Source organism: Canis lupus, chromosome 36 (genome assembly GCF_011100685.1).
Source record: "Canis lupus familiaris isolate Mischka breed German Shepherd chromosome 36, alternate assembly UU_Cfam_GSD_1.0, whole genome shotgun sequence".
In the NCBI taxonomy this organism is placed as follows: domain Eukaryota; kingdom Metazoa; phylum Chordata; class Mammalia; order Carnivora; family Canidae; genus Canis; species Canis lupus.
The window spans coordinates 18,023,936-18,049,306 of NC_049257.1; the positions used below are offsets into that span (position 1 = coordinate 18,023,936).

Consider the following 25,371-nt stretch of genomic DNA (forward strand, 5'->3'; position numbering starts at 1 on the left):
TTACTGAGTGTAGACCAGTGGAGGAGATGCATAAAAGATCCTAAAAACCAGCAACAAGCATGCTACCTGGCAGGACCCACTGAACAACTGCGTTTAAGGCAAAAGAACTCAACCCTCCAACAGTGTATGATCACTAGGTCTAGTAGACTTGGGTTTGAGCTGCAGGTATCCCATAGCCTGGAAGTTTCTATTGGTACAACTAACACAACCAACTATAAGAGAGCGCTGATCACAAAGATCCGGACCAGGCTCACCTTTGCTCCAGGTATAGAACCTGGCTTTTTAACCTAAGGATTAAGAAATCCTTAGATTTTACAAAATCATTTCCTTTGTATCTCTCTCTCTGGGGTCTTTCTGGCTCAAAAAATGGTTTTTGCAGTGTATATCACAGCCTCTGTATTTGACTAATAGTTTGCATGAATAATAAAATCTTCCAGAAGTAAACAAGCTCATATTTTTGCCATTTGTAAACTTTATTGCTATTATAAAATCAATGTTTTGCAACCAGAACCCTTGACAGATCTCACTGACGGCAGTGGGGGCTGTTAACAAGGTGCCATGGACTTTTCTCCTTTTCAGTATGATTTCCTTTTCATATAAAACATTAGTGTGATTTTATATATGTGATACTCCTCACCATAAACACCTCAGGAGGTAGGCAAGCAGTGGCGTAAATAATGATATGCAAAGCAGTGTCCGTATTCGTGAATGAATGGTCCTCCCAGCCGAGAAGAGAGACCTGGCTAAAATATGGCTGTTTCTGGGATGGTAGAGGCTTCACATGTGATGAAACTTAGAAACAGATAACCTCTGGTTACTCAGATCTTTGACCTTTCTTTCTTGACCTTCAGAATCATCTAGATTGGAAACTCCCAGAACCACCTCATGTGTTTCCGAATTTTGCCTTGGGCTGACTCTCTTGTGCCTCTTTTAGCTGGTCCCTAATGCAGGCATTCTCGAACATGTCTGTTATCAGAACTACGTGGTGTTTTATTTTTTTTCTTAGGGATTTAAAAAATAGGTTATGCGTGGGGAAAATAAAACTCCAAACAGTGTAGAAGAGAACAAAATGCAAAAATAGGTCTTTCTTCCCACCTGGGCTCATTTCCTAATCATTAACAAAACCATTTCTGTTTTATATTGTTCTTCAATGTTTACCTGCACGAGGCTCAATCATACGCTTACACTTTTTTTCAGGGTGTTCTTCAAAGTATTTCACAACTGGCATTGCTCTCTTTTTAAACTTCCTGCATGATGTTATGCAGGAAGAACCCATCAGAACTGCTAACCCATCAGAACTGCTGCTTGTCCACGATACTAGAACAGTTTCCTGGAAGCCCCTTCTGTACCAAGCATTAACTTTCATTTGCAGGGTTATGAGGACACGTGCAGGGTGTACTAGTTTCTTGGGGCTGCCGTTAACAATTGCCACAAACCTGATGGCTTAAAACAAACAGAAATCTGTTGTTTCACAGTTCCAAAGCCTAAAACCAAAGTGTAGACCAGGGAGGGCGTCCATCCCTCCAAAGGCTCTAGAGGAGACTCCTTCCTTGCTCCCTCTGCCTTCTAGTGGCTCCAGTCATTGCTCGTCATGTGACCATGTAATTCTAGTCCCTGCTGCTCTCCTTGCCAGGGCCTTCTCCTCTATGTCTGACCACTTGTCATGGGGTTTTGGGTGCAATTAAAAAATCTTGCCAGATAATTCAGATGAGGCTGTCTTGCCACACCGCCTTAGGAATGATTGCTGTAGAGCTCTGATTCGCAATCCTGGAGAAGAAGGATCAGAATCTCCGTGGTGTGAGAGACAGGGTACTAAAACTGCAAACCTTCTTGGGAAGGGGTGTTTACCATTCGGGTTGTTTAACTGATCTTGTTAATAACACTAAGATTATTTGCCTCTTTCAATACTGTTAGGAAAAGGTTGATTTTTCCAGTTTCCAAAAGAGATTGAATTTAGAAGACATTTTTGGAAGAGCCACTGGTCTTAGTAGACCCCAGGGACTACAAAGATAGGGTTTTACCCAGAGGTGGGTGGGTAAGTCTCAAGCACCTTTTCCATTTATTTATTCAATCTCTACTATCGCTTTTCCTTCAGGAACAATTTCTTAAATACATGAATGAGGCAGAAAGTGAGAACAACATAAAGTTTGCCAGTGTAATAAGATCAGGCTTGCTGGGGGGGTTGGGGGGCGGTCTGTTAGCTCATCTTCGGGTGTGAGGCAGCCGCCCCACCCACAGCTCCTCCAGCCTCCACAGAACTCTTCCTTGAGCCTCCTTGACTCCAGGGCAGGTGCATGAGGGCTTTCTGGTGACATGTGCCAGTTCTCTGCTGGAGCTGGACACTTGAAGGTGCTGAGAGGCTGAAGTGGGTTCCAGTGAGAAAGGGAAGCAGATTCCAGCTCCTTCTCCCAGACTCCTGTCTGCTCTCACCTGCCCCCACTTCCCAACCATTGGCTTGTTCTCACTGCTGGCTCTGCTGACCTCATGTCCACCAGCCCGCACAGGAACAGCAGACGTACACAACTGCTTGCCATGCTCCAGTGATCCGGCAAGACGAGGTCTAATCCCTAAAAATAAATAAATAAATAAATAAATAAATAAATAAATAAATAAATAAAGTAAATCCCCTCTGCCACTCACAGCACTCCACTTCTCTGATCGACCCTACTACTGCAGAATTTGGATAATGTATTATTCTGTTTTGGTTGTTGAGGAGGGAATTTATTTTGAGAACTGAATTTCCCTGCTATATTTTCAACTAGGAGTAGAAGCATGTAAGGGGAAATAGGGGTTATCGTCCTGTCTGGCAAGCGTGGCCTGTTGGAGACCCTAAATATTGAGGTGTCATCATGACTTCTCCAGCCCGGCTTCTCTTGGCTCTTCCTGTCCATCTTGACCTCCAGACCCTTAACTCCTTTTCACTCTATGTCCATTTCCAGCTTTACCCATCTCCCCATCCAGTCCAATGCCCAGCTCTTGGCATCCCAGGCTGTCTGCTTCTCTCCACTCCCCCTTTCCTCACTACCGAACCTCTTGACAGGGCAGCCTGCCCACACTGTCTCCATTTTCTTGCATTCTGGAAGGTCAGCGATCTCCCAAGCCTAACACCCAGTAGATCTTTGCTTCAGAGCTTATCCTCCCTGATGTATTCACAGAATACCCATGGCTGCCCCACCTCTACTCAGAAAGCTTGTTTCCCTTCTCTTTTGTGGTGCTAAATTACCTCCTCCCATGTCTCTGTTTCTGCTCTGAATCTGCTCTGAATCATTCACAAGCCGTTCCTGTCACTCTAGACTCTCAACACAGCCAGCCTGAGGGAAGGAGCTCTGTGGTGTGCTTAGTTGTGGACTCCCAAACTACTTTGCATACATCTGAAAACCGAGGTTTTTGCCTTAACTTTGTAATTTCTCACAGTTCTTGAATCATATTCTTATTACATTAAAAACATTTTTAAACCTTTTATTGTATCATCAGTTTCCATCCTCCCACCCCTCTATCCCTTCCAACCCTAACGTGCATTTCTGCTCTCAATCCATAAGCCACTGGGGAAAAGTAGCATTGAATGTGCTGGGCAAAAATTTGCTTCACAGCTAGATTTTTCAGGAACTTCTCTATTCTTTATAGCACTGCTGGAGGAAAAACTAGCATCAATCAGTTTAAAACAGACACTAACGCCTAGTTCTTCTGCATTCGACTGCTATTCTTTATTTCCTAAACCAACAAACTGTCCCGTCAACTCCGCACTTATGCTTGACATCTTACCCAATCTTCCAGGGTCAGCCCCAAAGAAGTCCCACTGTATCATCGATCCTTTTCTAAATGCCCCTTCGTTAAAAACTCACATGTCTACTTCAGAATTCATCTAAGTGTTCATTCCTTTCTGTTTGATGACACTATTACATCATAGTTATTTTCATCCTTATTTTCTATCTTATATTTGGCAGGTTCCTTGATGTCAAGGTCACAAGGTTACAAGTTCACCATCACTCCCTTTTCTTTATGGTCCCCCAGCTTCCCTTAGCGAGCTCTATACTTTGCATGTCTTAGGTCTCTGCTAAGTGTTTCACAATTTAAATCAAATGGGCAGCTTTTGAAAGACACACTTGTGATTGAGTCATCCGGTGAGTTGAGGGAGCAACAGACAAAGCCACCTCCTGGAGATGGAGTGAAAAAGACCATTTCTGGGTGAAATCTGTGGCATCTCTTTTCCTGCTTGAGCTCAAAGCCCAAGTACAAAGCTTCCGAGGATCTATAAGGATGAGCAACCTTGAGGAAAGCTTTAATTTCACTGTGGGAGTCTAATTTGAGTGTCTAGATGAAATCTCAGCTATTTCTTGATGTCTCTGTATTTCTTGAGCCTAGAAGAACAAGCAGAAAATAATCTGGTGAGAAATTTTCAAAAAAGATGTTTAGAAGTTCTGTGTACAGCCCTAGTTTGAGACCCGGGATGCTACTGCTACTGATCTTCTCTTCCCCTAGCCAGTTCTTTACTGAATTTGGGACACAAACGTAATTAAAGGAAAGAAGGATAACCTATTCACAGGTTTTCAAAGACTTCTTGAAACAAAACAGAACCAAATTCCTCCATTGCTTCCATTCTGATCAAAAGATTTTCCTTCTTGTTTAAAACAGAGAGGATCATCCATCTTTCCTTAAAACATGGACATTTTTTTTAAGACTCCTAGGCTGAAGGTCAGTTTGAAGTATCAGATGGAGACAGCAAACCAGCCCAGATAAGAGTTTCCAAAGCTATCCATCACTTGAATAAAAGCCAAGCAGCAGGTATTGATCCTAATCCTGAAGACAGGTTGAAAGGAAGAGGTAAGGTCACAGCATGGCAGGGACTCGGGGATATGAAAGAGGTGAGATTGTGACAAAGAGGCAGACACACAGCCAACCAGAACTGTCATGGACCAAGTGGAGAGGCACTTAGGAGACAAGTGAGCAGTGACCTAGAAAGCCCTGGGGGTGCCTTTATGTCACACAGACCGGGGAACTCAAAATGGAAATCAGTGGGCTTGGATTTCCAGGCAGAGAGCACAGGGCTGGACTTTAACCAGGTGAGTCAGAGAAGAGGATTACAGTCTAAGGCCAGGAAAGTGATAGCACGTTGATGACTTTGGCACCACCAGATTATCAAGACCTCTCGATGAAGTGCAGGGCCTTGTTTTCCAGGTCATTCCTCTCTCCTGCCTTTCTGGGTCTATATTTCCTTTGTAGATGTTTCTACTTCTTGGTCACTAAGTCATAAAGAGTTTCCGCCAACCCCACTAACCTTCTCACTTGATGTGCTTTCCTGGACCATTTTCTTGTTTTCCTGGGCTCCCCAAAACTATGTAGTAAGTGCCAATCTTAGTATACAAACTGGCTTGTGGAAAAAAACATAGCTTTCTTGATCTTTCCTTCTCTTTCTTTTCTTTCTTTCTTCTTTCTTTCTTTCTTTCTTTCTTTCTTTCTTTCTTTCTTTCTTTCTTTCTTTCTTCTTTCTTTCTTTCTTTCTTTCTTTCTTTTTTCTTTCTTTCTTTCTTTCTCTTTCTTTCTTTCTTTCTTTCTTTCTTTCTTTCTTTCTTTCTTTCTTTCTTTCTTTTTCTATTTACTTTTTTGAGATAGAGTGAACAAGAGGGCATGAGCAGGGGGTAAAGGGAGAGGGAGAAGCAGGCTCCCCACTGAGCAGGAGCCTAATGCTGGGCTCTATCCAAAGACCCTGAGATCATGACCTGAGCCAAAGGCAGACAGATGCTTAACCGCTTAACCAAGTGAACCACCCAGATGCCCCTTTCTTGATTTTTCTATAACTTAGGTCTGTTTTACATCACTATTCTACCAAAGTGGCAGAAATTTAACCTTGGGTGTCTATTCTCAGTGTAGGGGTTTCTCCTACCCACCCCCACAAAACTAGAAAATCATCAGAGAGCCTGTTTGCCCTAAACCCACCATGCCGTCCCTGGCTCAGGGCTGCTATGAACTCCCCTCTCATCTGTGGTCCCTTCCCAACACTTCCCTACCTTACCACCTTTGCTCCCTCAACACAGCCTGGGCAAAGCCTTTCTGGTTTCCATGTGGTTTGGGTAGGAGGTGGGGGAGGGTGACCCCTCATCTTAAACTTTTAAATATTGTGGCAAAAACCTTCATTTGTGTGTGCGTGTGTGTGCGTGTGTGTGCGTGTTCCCTTCAGTATTGAGGTTATTGAAATACAAAAAGTCAAGAAGAATCTCCTAGAATCTTCTTTTCTGTACTATCAGTGGCAATGAGGGAGGGGAAGGACTCTAACGGGGGAAGTGCCAGTGGGCAAAAAGGACACGGATGGGTGGTGCAGAGTGAGGTGTGCAGGAATGCGTTATTTGCAGGCCCAAAGTGGTATACAATGGAAACAAGTGCAAGAGCCAGCAGTATTTAGACCCACCCCGTGATCATTTTTGTTTCCTGTCCTACTGTAGTTCACATCTTTTGTTATGGTTAAGGACACTTTTGCCTTCTTTTATCTTCTTTCTTTCTTTCTTTTTTCACCTTTCCTGAGATGAGCCACCCCCTGTCCTTGCTTCCAGTTCCAGTGTGTGCTTTCTCTCTCTCCTGCCACAGACACAAGGACTGTATTAATTTTTATACTGACCACGTGTTTAAATTACAGCAATAGAGGATGTCAATTTTTGACATCTCACGATATGTTCATAACAAACCTTACATCTCGTGTATCGTTCCTACCAGAGACTAAGATGTTTCATATAAGGTACGATTTGGGAGATCTGGAGCTCACACACTGTAAGTCGCACATTTTGAATAGAGTTACCCAGTTTTAGATTCGTATGCTTATAAAGCACTTTTTGTTGTGGTAAAATATACATAACATGATATGTACCATTTTAATAATTTTTAGGTGTGCAATTCAGTGTATATTCACCATGTTGTATGACTATCATGACTTTCCATCTCCAGAACTTTTCATCATTTTAAACCAAAACTCTAGACCCAGTTACTGTTTAAGAATTCCCTTCCCATTCCTGCCCACCCCCCAGGCCCTGGAAATCCTTATTCTACTTCCTGTCTCTATGGATTTAACTATTCTGTGGCGGTGGAATCATAGAATATTTGTCTTGCTATGTCTGTCTTCTTCCGCTTGGCATGTTTTCAAGGCTTATCCATGGTATAGCATGTCTCAGAATTTCATTCCTTTTTAAAAGGCTGAATGATGTTCCCTTGTACACATGTACCACATTTTCCTTATCCATTCATCTGTCTATGGACATTTGGGCTGTTTTTACCTTTTGACTATTATGAATAATATTGCTATGGTTATGGGTGTATGAATATTTATTTGGGTCCTTGCTTCCAGTATTTTTGATTCTATACCTAGAAGTGGAATTGCTGGATCATATAGTAATTCTATGCTAATTTTTTGAGAAACTGCCATGCTGCTTTTCTTAGTGGCTGTACCATTTTACATTCTCACCAATAATGCACAAGGGTTCCAATTTCTCTACATCCTTGCCAATACTTGTTATTTCCTAGTTTTTTGATAATAGCCATTCTATGGGCATAAAATGGTGTATCATTGTGGTTTTGATTTGCGTTCCTCTAGTGATTAGTGATGTAGTGATGTTGAGCATCTTTTCCAGTGCTTATTGGATGTTTGTGTATTTTCTTTGGAAAAATGCCTGTTCAAGTTCTTTGCCCATTTTTAAATTGAGTTGTTTATATTTGTTGTTGTGAGTTGTAGGCATTTAGTATATATTTGGGGTATTAATCCCTTACCAGATCTATGGTTTACAAATATTTTCTTTCATCCATGGGTTGCCTGTTCACTTTCTTCATGGTGTCCTTTGATGCACAAATGTTTTTAATTTTGTTGAAGACCGATGTATCTTTTAAATTTTTTTTACTGTTGTTGCCTGTGTTTTTGGTATTATATCCAAGATGTCATGCATCTTTCCTCCTATGTTTTCTTCTGAGAGTTTTATAGTTTTAGTTCTTATGTTTAGGTCTTTGAACCATCTTGAGTCAATTTGTTAATGCACTCTGTAAGCTAAGGTTCCAAATTAACTCTTCTACATGTTCATATCCAGTTTCTTCAGCCCCATTTGTTGAAATGCATTTTTAGATATTTAAAATGCATATTACACACTATTCTATTTTCTTCAACAGTGTATGGAAAACAGCAAACCTTTTCTTGAAGGTTCTTTGTTACATCCAAGATTGTTAACTCTTAATCTATGCTGTATTACAGTGACTCTTAAAGTGGCTCTCCTATCCTAATGACCTCCCACTATTAGACTTTATTCATTCTTATGTTTTCATTGTTTTTATTTGTCCTCCTTTGCTATTATACTGTTTGCTGCCAAGATCTTAGCTGTCATGTCTCCCTCATAGCAATGTGCCTATCTCATTTATTTTATAGACTAACAAACCTGGTAGCCAAACTAACAAGAATTGTATGTAAACTTAAGGTCAGTATATCCTCTAAGGAAGGAATGGATTCATAATAGAGTAAATGAAATGATCTTTAGTTAAAGGGCTTTATGAGAGCTCTTGACTTTGCTGAGAGGTCATTGTCATTTATGTTGAGGTCTTCATCTGTGTCTGATGTCTACATAATTGGACATTACACACTGACGTGCTAGTGAATGTTTAAAAACCAGCTTTTGGGGGCAGTGGGGAGAAGGTTTCTTTTATAATGGTTGCTGATTTCCATGGTGTAAATACTCCCAGCGTGGCCAGTTTCAAGCTCCCAATGTGACATCACTGAATACAGAGTTGGGAAAAGATGTGTAGTCCTCCATTGTCTAGTATTTTTACTATATAGATACAACAGTCATAAAGAGTATAGATAATAGTAAAATGTAGCAAGATAATTGGGAAGTGATGCATTTTGAGTATTTATTACCTTTATTACTATTGCTTTTAATATAATTTTTTTCGGTTGTAAGTTTATATAGTCTAGTTTTTAATAAAATCCATATTTAACAACTGGTTCACAAAATTCCTGAAAATTTAACAGTTAGCTCTTCTGGGCTGGGACAGACCAGCTCCAGCACACCTCTGGCATTACTTGACTACTCTGCACTTAGGGTAATAAAGTCATAAAATTTATTATCCCCAAGAACTTGCACAGACTGAACATTTTAAGTTTTTAAAGGTTTCAATTAATTAATAAATGACTTGCATGACTAGTTACTAATGAAAATAGAATATTTGGATGGGGTTCTGCAGAATATTAGATAGCAAAAAAATTAAGGGTTCTTACTTTATGCCAGACAGTATGATAAGTTCTTTATTGTCCTTATCTTGTTGAATCCTGATAAGAACCCATAAGTAGGTGCTATTTTTGTCTCTACACTGTAGATAAGGAAACAGGTTTAGGGAGGTTTCTGTGTTCAAAAACATACTAGGTTTTGAGCCCACATCTGTATGATATCATACATTCAAGATTTCTTTACTGAAAGCACACTGTTCACTAGATGATGAATAGTAAAAGGGACTGAGAGGTGGACAATGTAGCTGGGCAGAGACTGAAGGGGCCACAGTACAGGATGAAGCTAGAGATACCTGAATGGCTAGACCATGTAAAATTTTCTAAGCCATGTTAAAAATTTAGTCTTTATTCAGGAGCACTGAAAGCCACTGGAAGATTTTAAATGTGAATGTGAAATGTGTTCAATTATGCCTGTGAAGAAACTATTTGTATGGAGTGTGGCTCAGTGTCCATAGAAGACCAGTTAAAAGGTCATTGCGATGATCCTGGAAAGAGATGATGAACTTGGTCTAGGGTGGTGCTGGTTTCTTGTGTCTGCAGCTGGGTTCATGGTGGTGTCATTCACGGAAACAGGAAATAGTACAAGAGAAACACCCTAGTGGGGACATCAGGAGTTGAATTTTGGACATACTGACTTTGTGCTTTCTGTAAGAGTTCAAAGAAGAGAAGTTGAGTGAGAAGTTAGACACCTGTGTTGGGGAGTATAAGTTATGCTCTTTGTCTCTGTACTGCTCTAATTGCATTTTGAGTTGGAACAGATGAATTTTGAGATCCTTTGAAACCTTGGCATTTCATGATATTATGTTCCCTGACATTTGAGGTAGACATGAAAGAGAGCCTCTACATCTTTCCATTTATGTCTCTCTGTGCTAATGGAAATGGGATCTTTCTTTGGATGGACTTTAAGACTTACCTTCTGTAGCACTGTCCAGTTTTTATGCTCACCATTACAGAAAGAACTCAGATGAGCTGGCCAAAGTAAACCTGGACTGGCTCTCCAACCTGACAGAGCTTCTTGAGAAATTTACCTGGACTGCACAACATGAGGGTGTCCTAAATTCCATGTAAAGGAAGGTAAAAATACAAAGACAAATGTTTATTGAGGACCTGCTATGGGTCTGACACTGTTCTAGGATCCAGGGCACAATATAAACAAAAGAGCCTTTGGCCTTGAGAGCCTCACAGTAATTGGGGGAGATGTAAACAATTTCATTATAATTAGGGTTCAGAGAGGTGTGAAACCCAGAGTAAATGGCCAATGCTGCAGTCCAGTTGGGCCTTTGGGCAAACTGTTATGCTTATCAGAGAATTTCAGATCAAGAGGAATGCAAGAGATAGGACACAGAGGGCCAGAACAGCAGGAGGTGTGCAGGGAATTATCAATATTTTAACATAATTAGAGTATAGACTCTGACACAGGGCATGGGTAAGACAAGGCTGGAGAAGCAGGAAGGCTCATGCAGAGCCAGGAGCTCAGACTCCATCTGGTCAAGTTATAGTAGGATTCAGGAACAATTATGGTTGTGGGGAGAAGGGATGAAGAAGAGGCAATGGTAAAAAAAGCTGGTATTTTTCTTTTCTTTCTCTTTTCTTTTTTTAAAAAATAACATTATTCTTTTAAAAATACATGCAAATAGTTTTTTAAAAGCAAATAGTTTGTTGTTGTATTTAGAGACAGAAAGAGAGAAAGAGCAAGGTAGGGATGGGTAGAGGGAGGAGAAAGAGAGAATCTTAAGCAGGCTCCATATCCAGAGTGGAGCTGAATGTGGGGCTCAATCTCACAACCCTGATATCATGACTTGAGCCAAAATCAAGAGTCAGATGCTTACTGACCCAGTCACCCAGGGCACCCCAAAAATCAAAGTTTTAAAAAATCTTATAATAAAAACTCTGATCCCTTGCCCAACCTATCCCTACTTCTAGTCTTATTTCTCAGAGCCGAACACATTCAACTCTTAACTATTTCTTCCAGAATTTACCTCCATATTTCTAAATGAAATGCTTATACTGCTATGTCTTCATTTATCCATTTTACTATGCTAAGAGCACAGCACTCTTGAACCAGACTGCCTGTTTTAGAATCCTAACTCTGAACAAACTAGCTACATGATCTTGAGTGAACTACTTAACCTCTCTGTGTCTGTTTCTTATTCTATAAAATAAGGATAACAATAGTGCTGATCTCGTATGAACTAAGCCTTAGAAAAGTGCCTGATACTGACATATAAGTATTTGTGAAATAAATTGATTTAGAAGAGACGTTCTCTTTTGACTTCCTATGATGGTGATTGAGGACCTGGCTTTATTACACCACTGTGGCCATCCACACACAGCACCCTCCCCACCTCCCCTCACTCCGCTGCAAATATACAGTTGTATCACAATTTTTGCTTAAATCAAGAGTCAATATTTCCATTATTATGACTATATGCAGAATATCATTGCTGAACCAAATGATACACTACATTTATCTTACCTTTTAATTAAACTTTTTGTTAATAATGTAGTTCATAGAGATAATAGAGGTTCCTAGTTTTCTTACGGTTTTCCTTCCAGCTCCAAAGTGGACTGGTGTTCTTTAACTTGGTACACATCAGTTATCCTGGAACATCTCCAGTCCCATGTCCCTGTTTTCTGGATTCCAAGCCAAAGGGATATGTCCCTTAGCAGCTCCCTAAGGCAGGAGTATCATGGATTAAGCATTTAAGTCTGCACATTTGAAATAGTCTCTAGGCTATCTTTGATGGACTAAATGTGTGTGTCCTCCCACCAGATTCATATATTGAAGCCCCAACCCCTAGTATACCTGTATGTGGGTAAGAAAGCAATTAAAGTTGAGTTCATTGAAGTCATAGAGGTTGGGCCCTAATCCAATAGGATTAGTGTCCCTAGAAGTGAGACAGAAGAAAACTCACCTGCCCCTGCTTCCTCTGCGCACAGAGAGTACACAGAGAGATGGCAGGCATCTGCAACCAAGGAGAGGGCTCACACCGGACACCAGTATTGCTGACATCTTGATCTTGGACTTCTGGTCTTCAGAACTATGAGAAAATACATTTTTGTTGCTTAAGCCATCAGTTTACGGTATTTTATTATATCAGCTCAAATAAACCACTACACTATTCTTTCTTGTTTGATTGGTATTTTGGCAAATAAACAGCTGTTTAGCTTTGTTAAGAGAAGAGTCCTCCAGTCTCCTGCTTCAGAGACTTGGCTGCTGGCTTTTGGGGAACAGGGACTGTGTCCCACAATTCATCTCTCTGTGTGAAGGATGGCCTCACTCCTACCTGCCACTGATCCTTGGGAGCCCATTCTGAAGCTCTATTGTTCAGCTTCTGCGAGACGAACCTGAACTGTCCTGTGAGCTTGGTGGAACCTGGGCAGGCTTGGGGTGTCTAGACCTCACTCTGCAGCACTCCCACCTGCTACTTCCTCAGCTCTGCAAAGTTGGCTCCTGTCTCTCCCACATAGGTTTCATCTTTCAAATAACCTCCTGAAGTCTCTGTTCCTCTTTGGTCTCCTCTTCTCTCCTCTCTGTCCTCATATATTAATACTTTATTGTCATTCTGGGGACTTTTGGGGAGGAAGAGGAGACAAATGCAAGTTAAAACTGTTACAATTCGCCATGTTTCACTGGAAGCCTCTCCACCCCGCCCCCGCCCTTTTTTTTCTTCTTGCTTTACAATTCGGAATTGTTTTTTTTTTTTTTAAGGTTACAGCCTGTATACCAATGATTAATTATTAGAATGGGATAACTTCTCATTCATGTGAATCACAGTTACCTAAAACAAACCAAAAAAAGAAATTCAGGATTTTCCACCTTCCAACCCTCTAATTATACCACCATAAAAGTGTTTTATTAATTAACCAGACACTGTTATCATGTATATTTGTAGATGAAGTGTCAACAGTATATAGATTCTAAGGCACAAATCCACCTTTAAAATTTTCTTTAAAAAAAAAAGAAAGTAAAAACAAAAATTTCTTTTAAATTCTCCAAAGAAGAGTTCTTCGTTATGTAATGTGGCAAATTCCCATGATCACTTAGGCTATTGTGAGTTTATCTGAGACAAGTAAAGTCATTTTGATCAGTGTGATGGATCCTAATCATATACATTTCCTCTGAATGAGACATGGTGGTGTGCTTTCCATCTAATTAGGGGGTTGAGCAGCATTTTTGTTGGCATTTGAAAGAGGTACTCATCTGGGGACCCCTGAAAGTCGTAAAGGAGTTGGGAGTTGCAGTAAAAAGCACCAGGTTCCTATGGTGCAGTTCTGGATAAAAGCAAGAAATTAGCTGTCACCCACGCCAAAGGAGTAGAGCAAGGCAGAGTAAGCACGCCCATCATTCTGATTGAAGTGGAAGAGAAGAAGGTAAAAGAGCTTCTATTTCGTATCTGAGTACCGGGAAGTAAAATAGAAAGGAAAAAGCTTTCAGTGCCTCAAGAGCAGTTAACAAATCCTGAAAGGGAAGAAGTGGGTAAAACTGCAGTGCCTGAAAGTTTTATTGAGAAAAAAAGAGCAAAGTGCTTTATCTACAAGGTAAAGAAATGATGCTCTTGGTTTTTAGAAAAGATAATGTGAGTTACAGGTAAGAAAACAGTACTTAACACTTCACAAATTTTTATAGAAAGTTACGCATAGCATTCGGTACCTTAATGAAATGCAATGAATTTTTAAGCGAAGCACTTTTAAAATATAGCCAACGTAGGAAAGAAATTCGTTGTAACATTCATAAGAGAATATTACAGTCTTGGGGAGAAATATTAGCATGTTTAGTGATAATGAAGTGGATAAGCTGATACTGTCTAAAGACTTGGCCAAGTCAGTTCCAGAAAGAACTACTGACAGGTTTTAATTGACAAAATTTACCAAGAGCCAAAGATGAAGAGAAAGATGTGAAGAAAGAAAACTCCCCCCACCCCTTCAATCAACAAATAAATCCTCCAGCAGTGAATTCTCATAATGACAGTGTTTTTGGCAAGTTGCTTTCTTTCTTTCCTTTTTTTTTTAAAGATTTTTCTTTTTCAAAGTAATCTCTACACCCACCGTAGGGCTTGTTGAGATCAAGAGTCTCATTCTCTACTGACTGAGCCATCCAGGCACTCCGGTAAATTGCTTTCTTTAGTAAAAGGGAAAAATTCATTTACTGATTTTTTCCATCGGCGATATCTAGTTATCAGGGGCCTCAAAAACTCATCTTAGTCTAGTGACATTGTGAATATCTCGATGAGGATGAGAAAATTCTACAAAACCAAGTGGTTTAATGATATTTTTATCATATGGTTACTGAAACAAAAAAATATAGAGAGCTTTTAAGAAGCAGACTAAAAGCCTTGATTTTCCATTCAAACATCCCTCCCTAAAGTTTGAATTAATTGATAATTCTCTGTGTCAGGAAAGCAATGCTAATTGGGACTTATAAAAGGTACAGTGATCTCCCAAGTCACTCCCAAAAGGGTTAATGAGTTACGTATAGTGTCAGAATTAGGAATATTCTATAGTTGAAAGTCCTTGTATTTCTGTTCCTGGAAAATGGTACTATGAGTTGAAATGATGTGAGTCATCTCTGACTTGACTTATAAATAGTGGTGTAACATTCCCATTCAAAGACCCTATGTCCAGGCTTTCCAAAAATGACTTCAACTATGATATTCAATAAGCCATATATATGATATGGCTAGATACCGAGAAGCTTTCTAAAATTTATGCAGGGGCTTGGGGCCCCTGGGTGTCTCAGTCGGTATAGTGTCTGCCTTTGGCTCAGGGCATGATCTCAGGGTCCTGGGATCGAGCCCCATGTTGGGCTTCCTGCTCAGTGGGGAGTGTTTCTCCCTTTCCCTCTCCTTTAGCCCCTCCCTCTGTTTGTGCATGTGTGCTCTCTCTCTCAAATAAATAAATAAATAAATAAATAAATAAATAAATAAATAAAAACTTTAGATAATAAATAAATAATATATGCAGTGGTTCAATTAACAAAATCATACAGTAGCCAGTCACCGGATATTATCACAGAGCTCAGAACACACTACCAAATGTCTACCTTCATAATTCCTGTTTGTTTTTCCAGTAGCAAAGCAGAAAACAAAAGAAGAGCTCCATCAAGGCAATTAATATGGAAAGGATTCTTTAGGGGGAGAGCCCTTTCTTCTATTCTTCTAATTGTCTTTAAAGGGATTGATGGGAGATGGGAGGACCTTTGGGGGTCCTTTTTGTAAAACACATATAGGTGTTTATTATAATCATCTTTTTCATGTCCCTCCTTCTTTCCTTTTTCTCTCCCTCTGTCTTTTTTTTTTTTTTAAAGAATTGCCCTCAATGAGTGTGTTCCAGTAATCTAATGCTGAGTGACAAATTATCCCAAAACTTAGTGACCTAAAGTACCAGCAGAGAGACAGCTGAAATGAGGTAGGTAGGGCACTGGATGGGAAGCCTGAGGTCTTGGGTTCAGATGCTGGCCATGGCTTGCAATAAATTAATGCTCATGTATAAATCTGTTCACCTCTCTGAGGAGTTGCCTCTGTAAATCAGGGACCCCTGCATTAAAGTGGCTTTAATCTATAGCTACCTCCCACCCGCAAGCCTTTTGATAATTAAGTTGTTGACCACTCTGATTCTTATTCCTCCACCTGAAGGCTGATCAGGGAATATAAGACAACTTGACTGTATATGACCTAATCCAAATGTTCACTGGATATTTTATCCTTTGATCTATTACCACATTTTCACAAAGGAAAGATGGCTTGAATGATGGCCATATACAGAACTGTAGAACCTTACAGCTGGAAGGGAATATAAAGACCTACAATGCCAAGTTTGATTCTAAACCCACAGAGTTAAAAGTCATAAGTTGTATACCTTTTCTTAAGATCAAAGACTACAACTATCCTTTAAGCACTGATTTTTTCCCCCTTTAACAGCTTTATCTAAAAATCGAATAAAATGTATGGGTATAAAAGCTGAACACTTATTCAGAGGTTGTTTTACTTATTCAAGACAGTTGTAAGACTTTACCTTTTGAATTGCTTTCAGAACTTTTCACCAAACCAGCTCTTACTTGATATTTTTGGTTGATTGTCCGTTTGCTGTTTCCTCTCCCTCTCTTTGGGCAGCACCTAGTTAGTGTCCTTATCCCTGCCCTACCACTTTGGCTCTGCCACTTAAACCTACAGCTTCGTCATGTTAGCAAAGATCTAAGAGACTCAGGAACAGTTTTAGAGGGCCTTGGAAGGTAAGAACTTGACTAAGAATAGAAACCAAGAGAAGAATTTCATGATGCAAATAAAAAATACATAGTCTGGGAAAATTACATTTCCAAAAGTTGATTTCCCCTTTAGTATTGTAAAGAAGCGGGTGCAACTGACTTCTAGAAATGAGAAGCATTTAATAAAGTGTTGATTCGTCAGTATGGTTTTAGGTGTTGGGTTTATATCCGGGAATAAGACAGAGGGAGTCTGTGCTCTTATTGAGAGAAGAAAGACTATAAATAAATGAAAAGGAAAATATCAAGTAGAGTTAAATGGTAAGGAAAGAATTAAAAGTGAGATATTGTGATGGGGGCAACTGAATGGTAACTTTGGATTAGGGTCAGAGAGAACCTCTCTGCCTCTCTGAGGATGAGAAAAGTGAGCTGAGATCGGAATTGTGAAGAAGTGGCCCATGTGGATAATCAAAGGAACAACATCCCAGTGGAGGAAGCAGTGGTACAAAGGTGCTAAGGCAGGAATAGAAAGAATGACAAAGTGAAGCAGCACAGTGAGGAGGAGAAGCTAAGAAGGGCAAGCAAGGGCCAAATTACTAGGGCATTAAAAGTCAGAGTCAGGGTAGTTGGATAGTGTGATATGTTCTGGCTTCTATGTTAAAAAGCCACTGGAATGTGGATGCAACAAAGATGTCCTTCAACAGGTGAATAGATAAATCAACCGTGGTACAATGGAATAATATTTGGTAATAAAAAGGAATGAACTATCAAGTCACAAAAACACATGAAGGATGGGATCCCTGGGTGGCGCAGCGGTTTAGCGCCTGCCTTTGGCCCAGGGCGTGATCCTGGAGACCCGGGATCGAATCCCACGTCGGGCTCCCGGTGCATGGAGCCTGCTTCTCCCTCTGCCTGTGTCTCTGCCTCTCTCTCTCTCTCTCTCTCTCTCTCTGTGACTATCATAAATAAATTAAAAATTAAAAAAAAAACACATGGAGGAAACTTAGATGCATATAACTAAGTAAAGGAAGCCAATCTGAAAAGACTACCTACTGTATGATTCCACCTATATGACATTCTGGAAGAGGCAAAACTATAGAGACAGGAAAAAGATCAGTGGCTGCCAGGGATTTCGGAGAGCCAGGGAGGAATGGGATTGGAGTACAGAGATTTTCAGGGCAGTGAAATTATTCTGTATGATACTGTCATGATCTACTGATTACTTTTTTTTTAAGTCATTGGAGCTAATTTTGGAGGGAAGAGTGGTTTGGAGACACTGCTGCAGTCCACATGAGGCATATGTGGCCTGTATTTTGGGGTGGAGGGGAGGGAAGGAAGTGGGGAAGATGGAGAGATCTAGAAATTGGTTTAACAGGACTTCTCAATGGCCCGGATATGAGATGAAAGAAAGCCAGTGTTTGGGGTTAAGCCAGTGGGTGAACGGTCCTACAGTTTACCTGTTTATCTCTGAGATGGAGAAAGGTGAAGAATGCTACTAGACATGCGCATGCAGAGTTCTGGGTTAGATCAGGACTGAAGATAGAGATTTGGTGGCCATCAGAATCTGGAAGATGTTTCAACTCACAGGACTGGATAAAACCAACTAGGAAATGAGTGTAGATAAAGAGAAGCAAAAAAAAAAAAAAAAAAAAAAAAAAAGAGAAGCAAGCACTGACAGCTGATCAGCTTAGTATCAGAAGGGGGAACAGACAGGAATTGGCAAAGGGAGCAAGAAAGGGCATCCAGCAGGTAGGAGGAATCCACAAAAGTGTCATGGCAAAAAGCCAAGAGGAAATTTGCTCCTGGGCTGAAGAGCTGTATCTAGAATTGTTCACAAACTGAAGGGTTGTGTCTGGCTTCAGCTCTGAGAGATACAAACACCAATTCAGATGCAACACCCCTTTGAACAGGAGACTCTCCACATTTCCCCGGGTCAGTTCTGGTCCATCAGCAAGGGGACTACCATGCTCCTCCGCTGTGCACCAACACCTTGCCCTTGGGTCCTCACATTTAGTTTTCCTCTTCAGGAAGTAACACAAGCCTGTTGATTTATTTATTTATTTATTTATTTATTTATTTATTTATTTATTTATTTATTTATTTATTTAAAGATTTTATTTATTTATTCATGAGAGACACAGAGAAAGAGAGGCAGAGACACAGGCAGAGGGAGAAGCAGGCTCCATGCAAGGGAGCCCGACGTGGGACTCGATCCATAGTCTCCAGGATCATACCCTGGGTTGAAGGCAGCGCTAAACCGCTGAGCCACTGGGGCTGCCCAAGCCTACTGGTTTAGAACAAGGTTGGCAGACTGTAGCCTGAGGGCCAAATTGGCCTCCTGCCTGCTTTTTAATAGCCTACAAGCCAAGAATGGTTCCTACTAATTTTAATGGTTGAAAAAAAATCAGAGGAAGAATATTTTGTGGCACATAAAACATTATAAGAAATTCGAATTCAGTGTCTACAAAGTTTGATTAAAACATAGCCGTGCACATTTGATTGCTTATTTTCTTTGGCTGCTTTTTCATGATAATGGTGGAGTTAAGTAGTTGCTCTGGACTCTATGTTGTGCAAAGCGTAAGATATTTACTGCCTGTCCTTTCCCAGAAAAAGTTTTCTGACCCTTGGTGTAGAGCACAAAATTTATATTACCATGTGTAAGGAGTGGTAGGCTACAAGCTTTATCTCTTCATCTTGCATTTTGTTGGGCACAGCTTAACTTGAAGCCTTTTTTTCTTTTCACCATAGTTCATGATAGAGAGTATTTCATCCAAACAATGATTTCTGAATTTCTGCCTCCAGTTGTGACTGACCTCCTTCCTGAGTTTCTCCTAAGTGCCTGCTAGGCTTAAGCTTCACTCAAGTAATCCTTAAGCTCATCGTGGTAAAATGGAACTAGCTATGTTCCTTAGCAAACTTAATTTATTATTTCTTAGTGTGATACAATAAAAAAATTTATATTTGGTCTTTGCCCCAGTTCCTGGCACAGAGCTTCCAAAATCCTTGGAATTTTCCTTGCAAATCAAAACCACAATGAGCTATCATGTCACACACATCAGAATGACTAAAATCAACAGCACAGATATTGGCAAGGATGCAGAGACCTTCTTACACCGTTGGTAGGAACGCAAACTGGTACAGCCACTGTGGAAAACAGTATGGAGTTTCCACAAAAAGTTAAAAATAGAACTACCCTACGATAGCAATTGTATTACTGCAGATTTACCCAAAGGATACAAAAATACTGAATCAAAGGGGCACATGCATGTTTATGGCAGTGTTATCGACAATAGCAAAATTATGGAAAGAAACCCAATGTCCATCAATAGATATATGGATACATACACATATAATACATAGTGGATATCCATATCCATATATATATATGGATCTACTATACACACACACACACACACACACTCACACGTGTGTGTGTGTGTGTAGTGGAATATTACCCAGCCATCAAAGAGAATGAAATCCTGCCATTTGCAAGAACATGGATGCAGCTAGAGGGTATAATGCTAAGCAAAATAAGTCAGTCAGAGAAAGACAAATACCATATGATTTCATTCATATGTGGAATCTAAGAAACAAAACAAATGAGCAAAGGGGAAAAAAAGAGAGACAAACCAAGAAACAGACTCTTAACTATAGAGAACAAACAGATGGTTAACAGCACTGCGGGGGAAGGTGAAATAGGTGATGGGGATTAAGGATGCACTTGTGATGGGCATTGGGTGATGTATGGAAGTGTTGAATTAGTATATCATACACCTGAAATTAATATTACAGTATATGTTAACTAACTGGAATTTAAACAAAAACCTAAAAAGAAAACCTCTGAAATTTCTTGAGTGATAGGAGCATCTTTGTCCCTCATAACAAGCCTCTTTCAACTGTTCCTGAGTTTGTGCTAACAGGGTGAGTCATGGGGGCCCTTGGATAATTTCAAGAAATGGGCTGGCTGTACCAGAAAGACTACGCAACGGATTAGAGGACTGGGATTTCAGTACTCTCCATCTCTAGAGAGGAGTGGGGCTGGAGATTGAGTGGCCAGTCATTTAACCAACATGCCTGCAGGGAAATCCCAGACACCCAGAAAAACTCTGAAATGAGGAAGCCAAGGAAGTTCCTGGTTGGTGAACATATCGACTTATCAGGAAGGTGTTGTAACCCACTCTAGAGAGACGGAGGCTCCTATACTCAGACCCTTCCAGATACCCCATGCATCTCTTCATCTGGTCATTTATTTGCATCCTTACAATAAAATGGTCATGGTTAAGTATAATGAGTTTCAGTGAGTTCTGTGAGTCATTTTAGCACCCTACTGAACATAAAGTCAGGTTGTGGGAACCCCTGAATTTGTAGCCAAGCCCAACAGAAGTGTGGGTCACCTGGGGGCTGAGCGAAGCAGTCTTTTGGGACTGAGCCTTTAAGTTGTGGGGTCTGCTTTAATTCTGAATTGTGCTGGAATTGAATCGAACTATAGAATACCCACTGGTGTCAGAGAGTTGCTGTTAAAATGTATTTAGATAAAAGCTTCACCAATGCAACCAGTCACTCAGCGTACAAATCTGAGTTATTTTAGACTTCTTTGCTAGTCTACCCTCCACATTCAATCACAGAGTAGGGCTGATTTTGCCTTCTAAATACGTATTGAGTCAGCCTCCCTACTCCTAAGCTCTGTCTCCCTTTCCAGCTTCCACCGCCCTGGTTCAGAACCCATCACCTGTCCCATGGATGATTACAGTGGTATCCCAACAGCCCTCCCTAACACCAGTCTTGCTTCACCTCAAATTGATCCACTATGTAGTAACCAGTGATCTGTTGAAAAAATACGGATCCCACAAGCCCTTAAACCATTAAAGACTGCCCCCTACCTACAGCAATGGTTCTCAAGCCTGATGATGTACATCACAATCACCCATGAAGTACTTGAAAAATATAGATGTCTGAGCTGCATCCATATTGCTTGAGATCTAGCTAGGTCCTACCTGAAGGACAACAGGAGAGCTTTTTCCTGGAGTTTTTGGATCAGACGCTTCAAGTATTGGTTCTCAACAATTTGGAATTCATGCTGATGAAAAATTAAATCACAGAAGTTTTTAGTTAGTCCCGACAAGAAAAAGTGAAATCTTTCACCTCACCACTTAAATAACACTTTCTGGAATTTCATCATTCAGAAACATTCCAAGTACAGGTGTCGTGCAAATCTTCCGCACCCAGTCTTTTTTTGATTCAGGCTGCAATTTGATGACTGGTCAAAGCTCACAAAACTAAGAGTTCAAATTTCTGGGCCTCGCTGCATCTTACCTATTACAAGGTAAATTCTTAAACTGCCGGGAGGCATTTCTTAAGTAGTGAGAGGAGCCCTTTTCGACCAAAGAGGGAACTCATGCATTGGAATGTATTCCCCGGGGTCTCTGACTACTGCAGATGTGGTGGGATTCCGTGCCATTCTTTATCAGAGATGTTGTACAAAATGGGGATAATTCCGCAGTATCTCACTCCCATGGATTACCCATTCCTATAACATCCTGGGCAATTTAAGTGCTACTTCCACTATTTTAGAAGAAATCATTCATTTTATCAGCAATACACAGGTGATTTGACCTTAAACTTGGGTAATTACAGCAATTAAAGAGCTAATACCACATTCACAAGCATGTGCAGACCCTCTCTCAATGCCTATTGTCTAGAAACCATTATGCTGCGTGTAGCTCTCTTTCTGTTCCCTGTTTCTTTGGAGTGCTTCCAAGATTCAGTCTGTTATTATTTAAACTCTCTCTGAATGTTGGTATGTTGGTATTTTTGTGCTCTGCCTTGTATGACTTATGGATTTTTTTTTTCCTTCTTGGTGAGATATTTTCCATATCCATTCACAACCATTATTCATCCCACATGCTCCAAATATAATGCCCACCTAATCAATCACCACTTCTGTATTTGAAAATCAAACCATCCTTTCTTTATTATATTGGGCAAATTAGTCAAATGAGTGTTTTCTAAAACTTGCTGCCTTTTTAGGGCCCTTGGCTCTCCGCCTGCCTTTCTCTATTGCCGCCTCCTCCCTTTTCTCCTCCTCCTGTTTGCAAACAGTATCCGTTTCCTTTCACTGGTGTTCGGGGTGGATTGTGATCCTCCCGACTTTGTCGTTTGCTTCCCTGATCACACATCCTTCCTGGGGAGCACTGCCTTCCCAGGGAGGCCTGGCGGCTGGTGCGGATGGCTTATGCCCTGCCCGCTCCCCCCTCCCCCGCGCCCCAGCAGCTCAGCAGCCCCTGGAAATTCAGCAGGGGAAGCTCTCCCATCTGACAGTTTTCCTTCCAGAAAGCAGCAACGGTACAATCAATATTCATCACTGAACATGACAAAATGCTATTGTTGATGGTTTGCTTGAGACAAGGTGGTGAAAAGAGAAAAAAGAAAGAGGAAGCTTGATACCTCCTTTTTTCCATACCTGTTCTCCCCCCAGCCAACATTTCCTTTAATTTCCCTATTTTAGGTTAATTTTAAGAAGGATTCCTTTGTTTTAAGAAACCAAGGTCCTTTTGTGCCACTACTGATGTTTTCTTTTTTTTTTTTTCAATTAAGCCTCTTTGAGAGAGAGAGAGCAAAGCATCTGCTGCCACAAAAAGTCTTGAGGCCAAAGCCTGTTATAGAGAACTCTAACTATTGTCCTAGCAAAGCAAATGGTTCTTAGAATCCTGATTCTTTCTAACGTATGTGTTTATAAGCAATTAAACTCCAGTTTTAGGGAAGACTCACTAACAGCATACATTATTTTAATAGACATACTGTACTACTTTAAACCGTCTTCGCCATCTGCTCATCATGATTATAAATGCAAAAAGAACATATTTTACATTAGCATCAGAAACTAGTGTGATATTAGGGATTGAAATGCCCATATATGCTCTTTGTACAATACCGAATGCATCTGTGCTATTTTCCTTTTCTTTCCACAATGCAAATCAGAGAAAGAAGATGCTTGTTCCTTGTGGTATCTTTCCTGACATGGAAGATAATTTTTAGGACAGAAATTCATTAGAAGGGGATTTCGACTTACTGTTCAGCCAAAATGCTTTTAAAATTGTATGAGCTGATGTGGCTGGCTCTTGCTGGCCCTATTTGGCTATCTGAGCTCCTAGCCAATGAGGGAGAAAAAAAAATACACCAAGGGCAGTAAATCTACTATAATCTTCTTTACTGTCCATCAGAGATACAATGCATAATGTATAATGGTGTAAGTGTTTCTTCTCTATAAATGAAATTTAAAAGAAGCATGGGATGCACGTGTATTGGTGAACACTTAATACAGAGTTGAAAGGCATCTAGATTGGCACTGCTCTTTTTCATTTGCATCTTCACGGCTGGATGATCTTTTTAGATAGACACAATACCATTCTAATGTTGGAGGAAGCAGGGATGAAGCACTCTGTTCTATTTTCTTAGCTGGGCTATCAAAACATACTCCTCTCATAAGAAATGGTGGAGATGAGTACATTAGGCTCTCTACTAAGTATGATTTTTAGCCAGTGTCTAGAAATGGAGGCCAAAGGAAAGGTTATTCAGGATGAGTCAAAAGAAGTTCAACAGTAGGGGCTCCTGGGTGGCTCAATCAGTTAAGCGTCTGCCTTCAGCCCAGGTCATGATCCCAAGGTCCTGAGATTGAGCTCTACGTTGGGCAATCTGCTCAGCAGGGAGCCTGCTTCTCCCTCTCCCTCTGCCTCTCCCCCTGTTCATTCTCTCTCAAATAAATACAATCTTATTTTTTTTAATTTTTATTTATTTATGATAGTCACTCACACAGGGAGAGAGAGAGAGAGAGGCAGAGACACAGGCAGAGGGAGAAGCAGGCTCCATGCACGGGGAGCCTGACGTGGGATTTGATCCCAGGTCTCCAGGATCGCGCCCTGGGCCAAAGGCAGGCGCCAAACCGCTGCGCCACCCAGGGATCCCAATAAATACAATCTTAAAAAAAAAAAAGTTCAACAATAGAGTCTACTCGAATTTGTTCTCAGCAGCAAACTGGATTTATTATTTACTTGAAGAATTCAGTTCACACTGTATTTCCAGTTCAACAAATTTAAGAACAAAGAACAATAACCAGCTCCCCTGGGTTTATTAACTGTAATTTCTGGCTTTTGTTTTGCATTCTGGCCATACTGGATGGTACCGAATGTTAAAGACGTGGGGAGCTTTATCATTTCAGGATGAGAAATGTTATTAGTTATGAGTAGCCGTGGACTCTGAGCAACCCCGCAGAGCCAGGTGATCATCACCAAAGGTGACTGACCCCCAGGTGGGCAGGGTGGAGACCTGCCGTGGTCACGGAACAGCTTCCGGATGCAGAAAGCCATTGCTGTTCTCTCTCCTCAAATCCAGGTGAAAACCAATATACAAACAAAAGCACTTAAAATACAGTTCCCTACAAGAAATTTCTGGTTTCCCTTGGAGCAGCACCATTTTGCCATTCCGTTAAAGATGACCTTCTGGCCGTGGGTGCTGTTGTTTTATGTAAACACTCAGCTTTTTGAGTCCTTGCTTCCTAAGCTAACCCAGCTATGAAACCAAAGTACCACACTCGCCATGTTCCTCCCTGCCGGGAACTGTTCAGTGGCATCTTCAGCCAAAAGTTGTGAGGTTGCCGCTGAAGCCTCTGTCGGCAAGGTCTGCCAGCTTTTCTTTTTAACTCCGGGATCTCTCTGATCCTTCCAGTATCTCTGGCCTCCCATGCTCCCCAAGAGCTCCCGGGGGGACTTCTGAATCTCCACATGCAGCCTGTGAGGATCTCCCACTCAGACCCTCTCTAGCGAAGTGCATCTACTGGCCATGTTCTCCCACAGCGGTGCTTGTTGGCTTAGGGACCCACAAGATGCCTCCTCCCTAGACTTCAACAGAAAGCCCCAAGCCCCCTACA

At 40.9% G+C, this 25,371-nt stretch overlaps 1 long non-coding RNA gene across 3 annotated transcripts in view; it reads right to left on the minus strand.

Annotated features, from left to right (window-relative positions):
• Positions 1–482: 482 nt before the first annotated feature.
• LOC111094248 overlaps positions 483–25,371 on the minus strand; it is a 37,270-nt gene continuing 12,381 nt past the window's right edge. The window contains exons 3-8 of one of the 3 annotated variants that reach the window (XR_005384741.1): positions 21,443–21,525; positions 12,163–12,288; positions 11,724–11,921; positions 10,161–10,300; positions 4,267–4,358; positions 483–2,567 (exon numbers count right to left, since the gene is read on the minus strand). This is a non-coding gene — a long non-coding RNA (uncharacterized LOC111094248). Of the gene's footprint in view, positions 2,568–4,103; positions 4,359–10,160; positions 10,301–11,723; positions 11,922–12,162; positions 12,289–21,442; positions 21,526–25,371 lie in introns of all 3 variants that reach the window. The other 2 variants (XR_005384739.1, XR_005384740.1) reach the window with 2 other exon arrangements.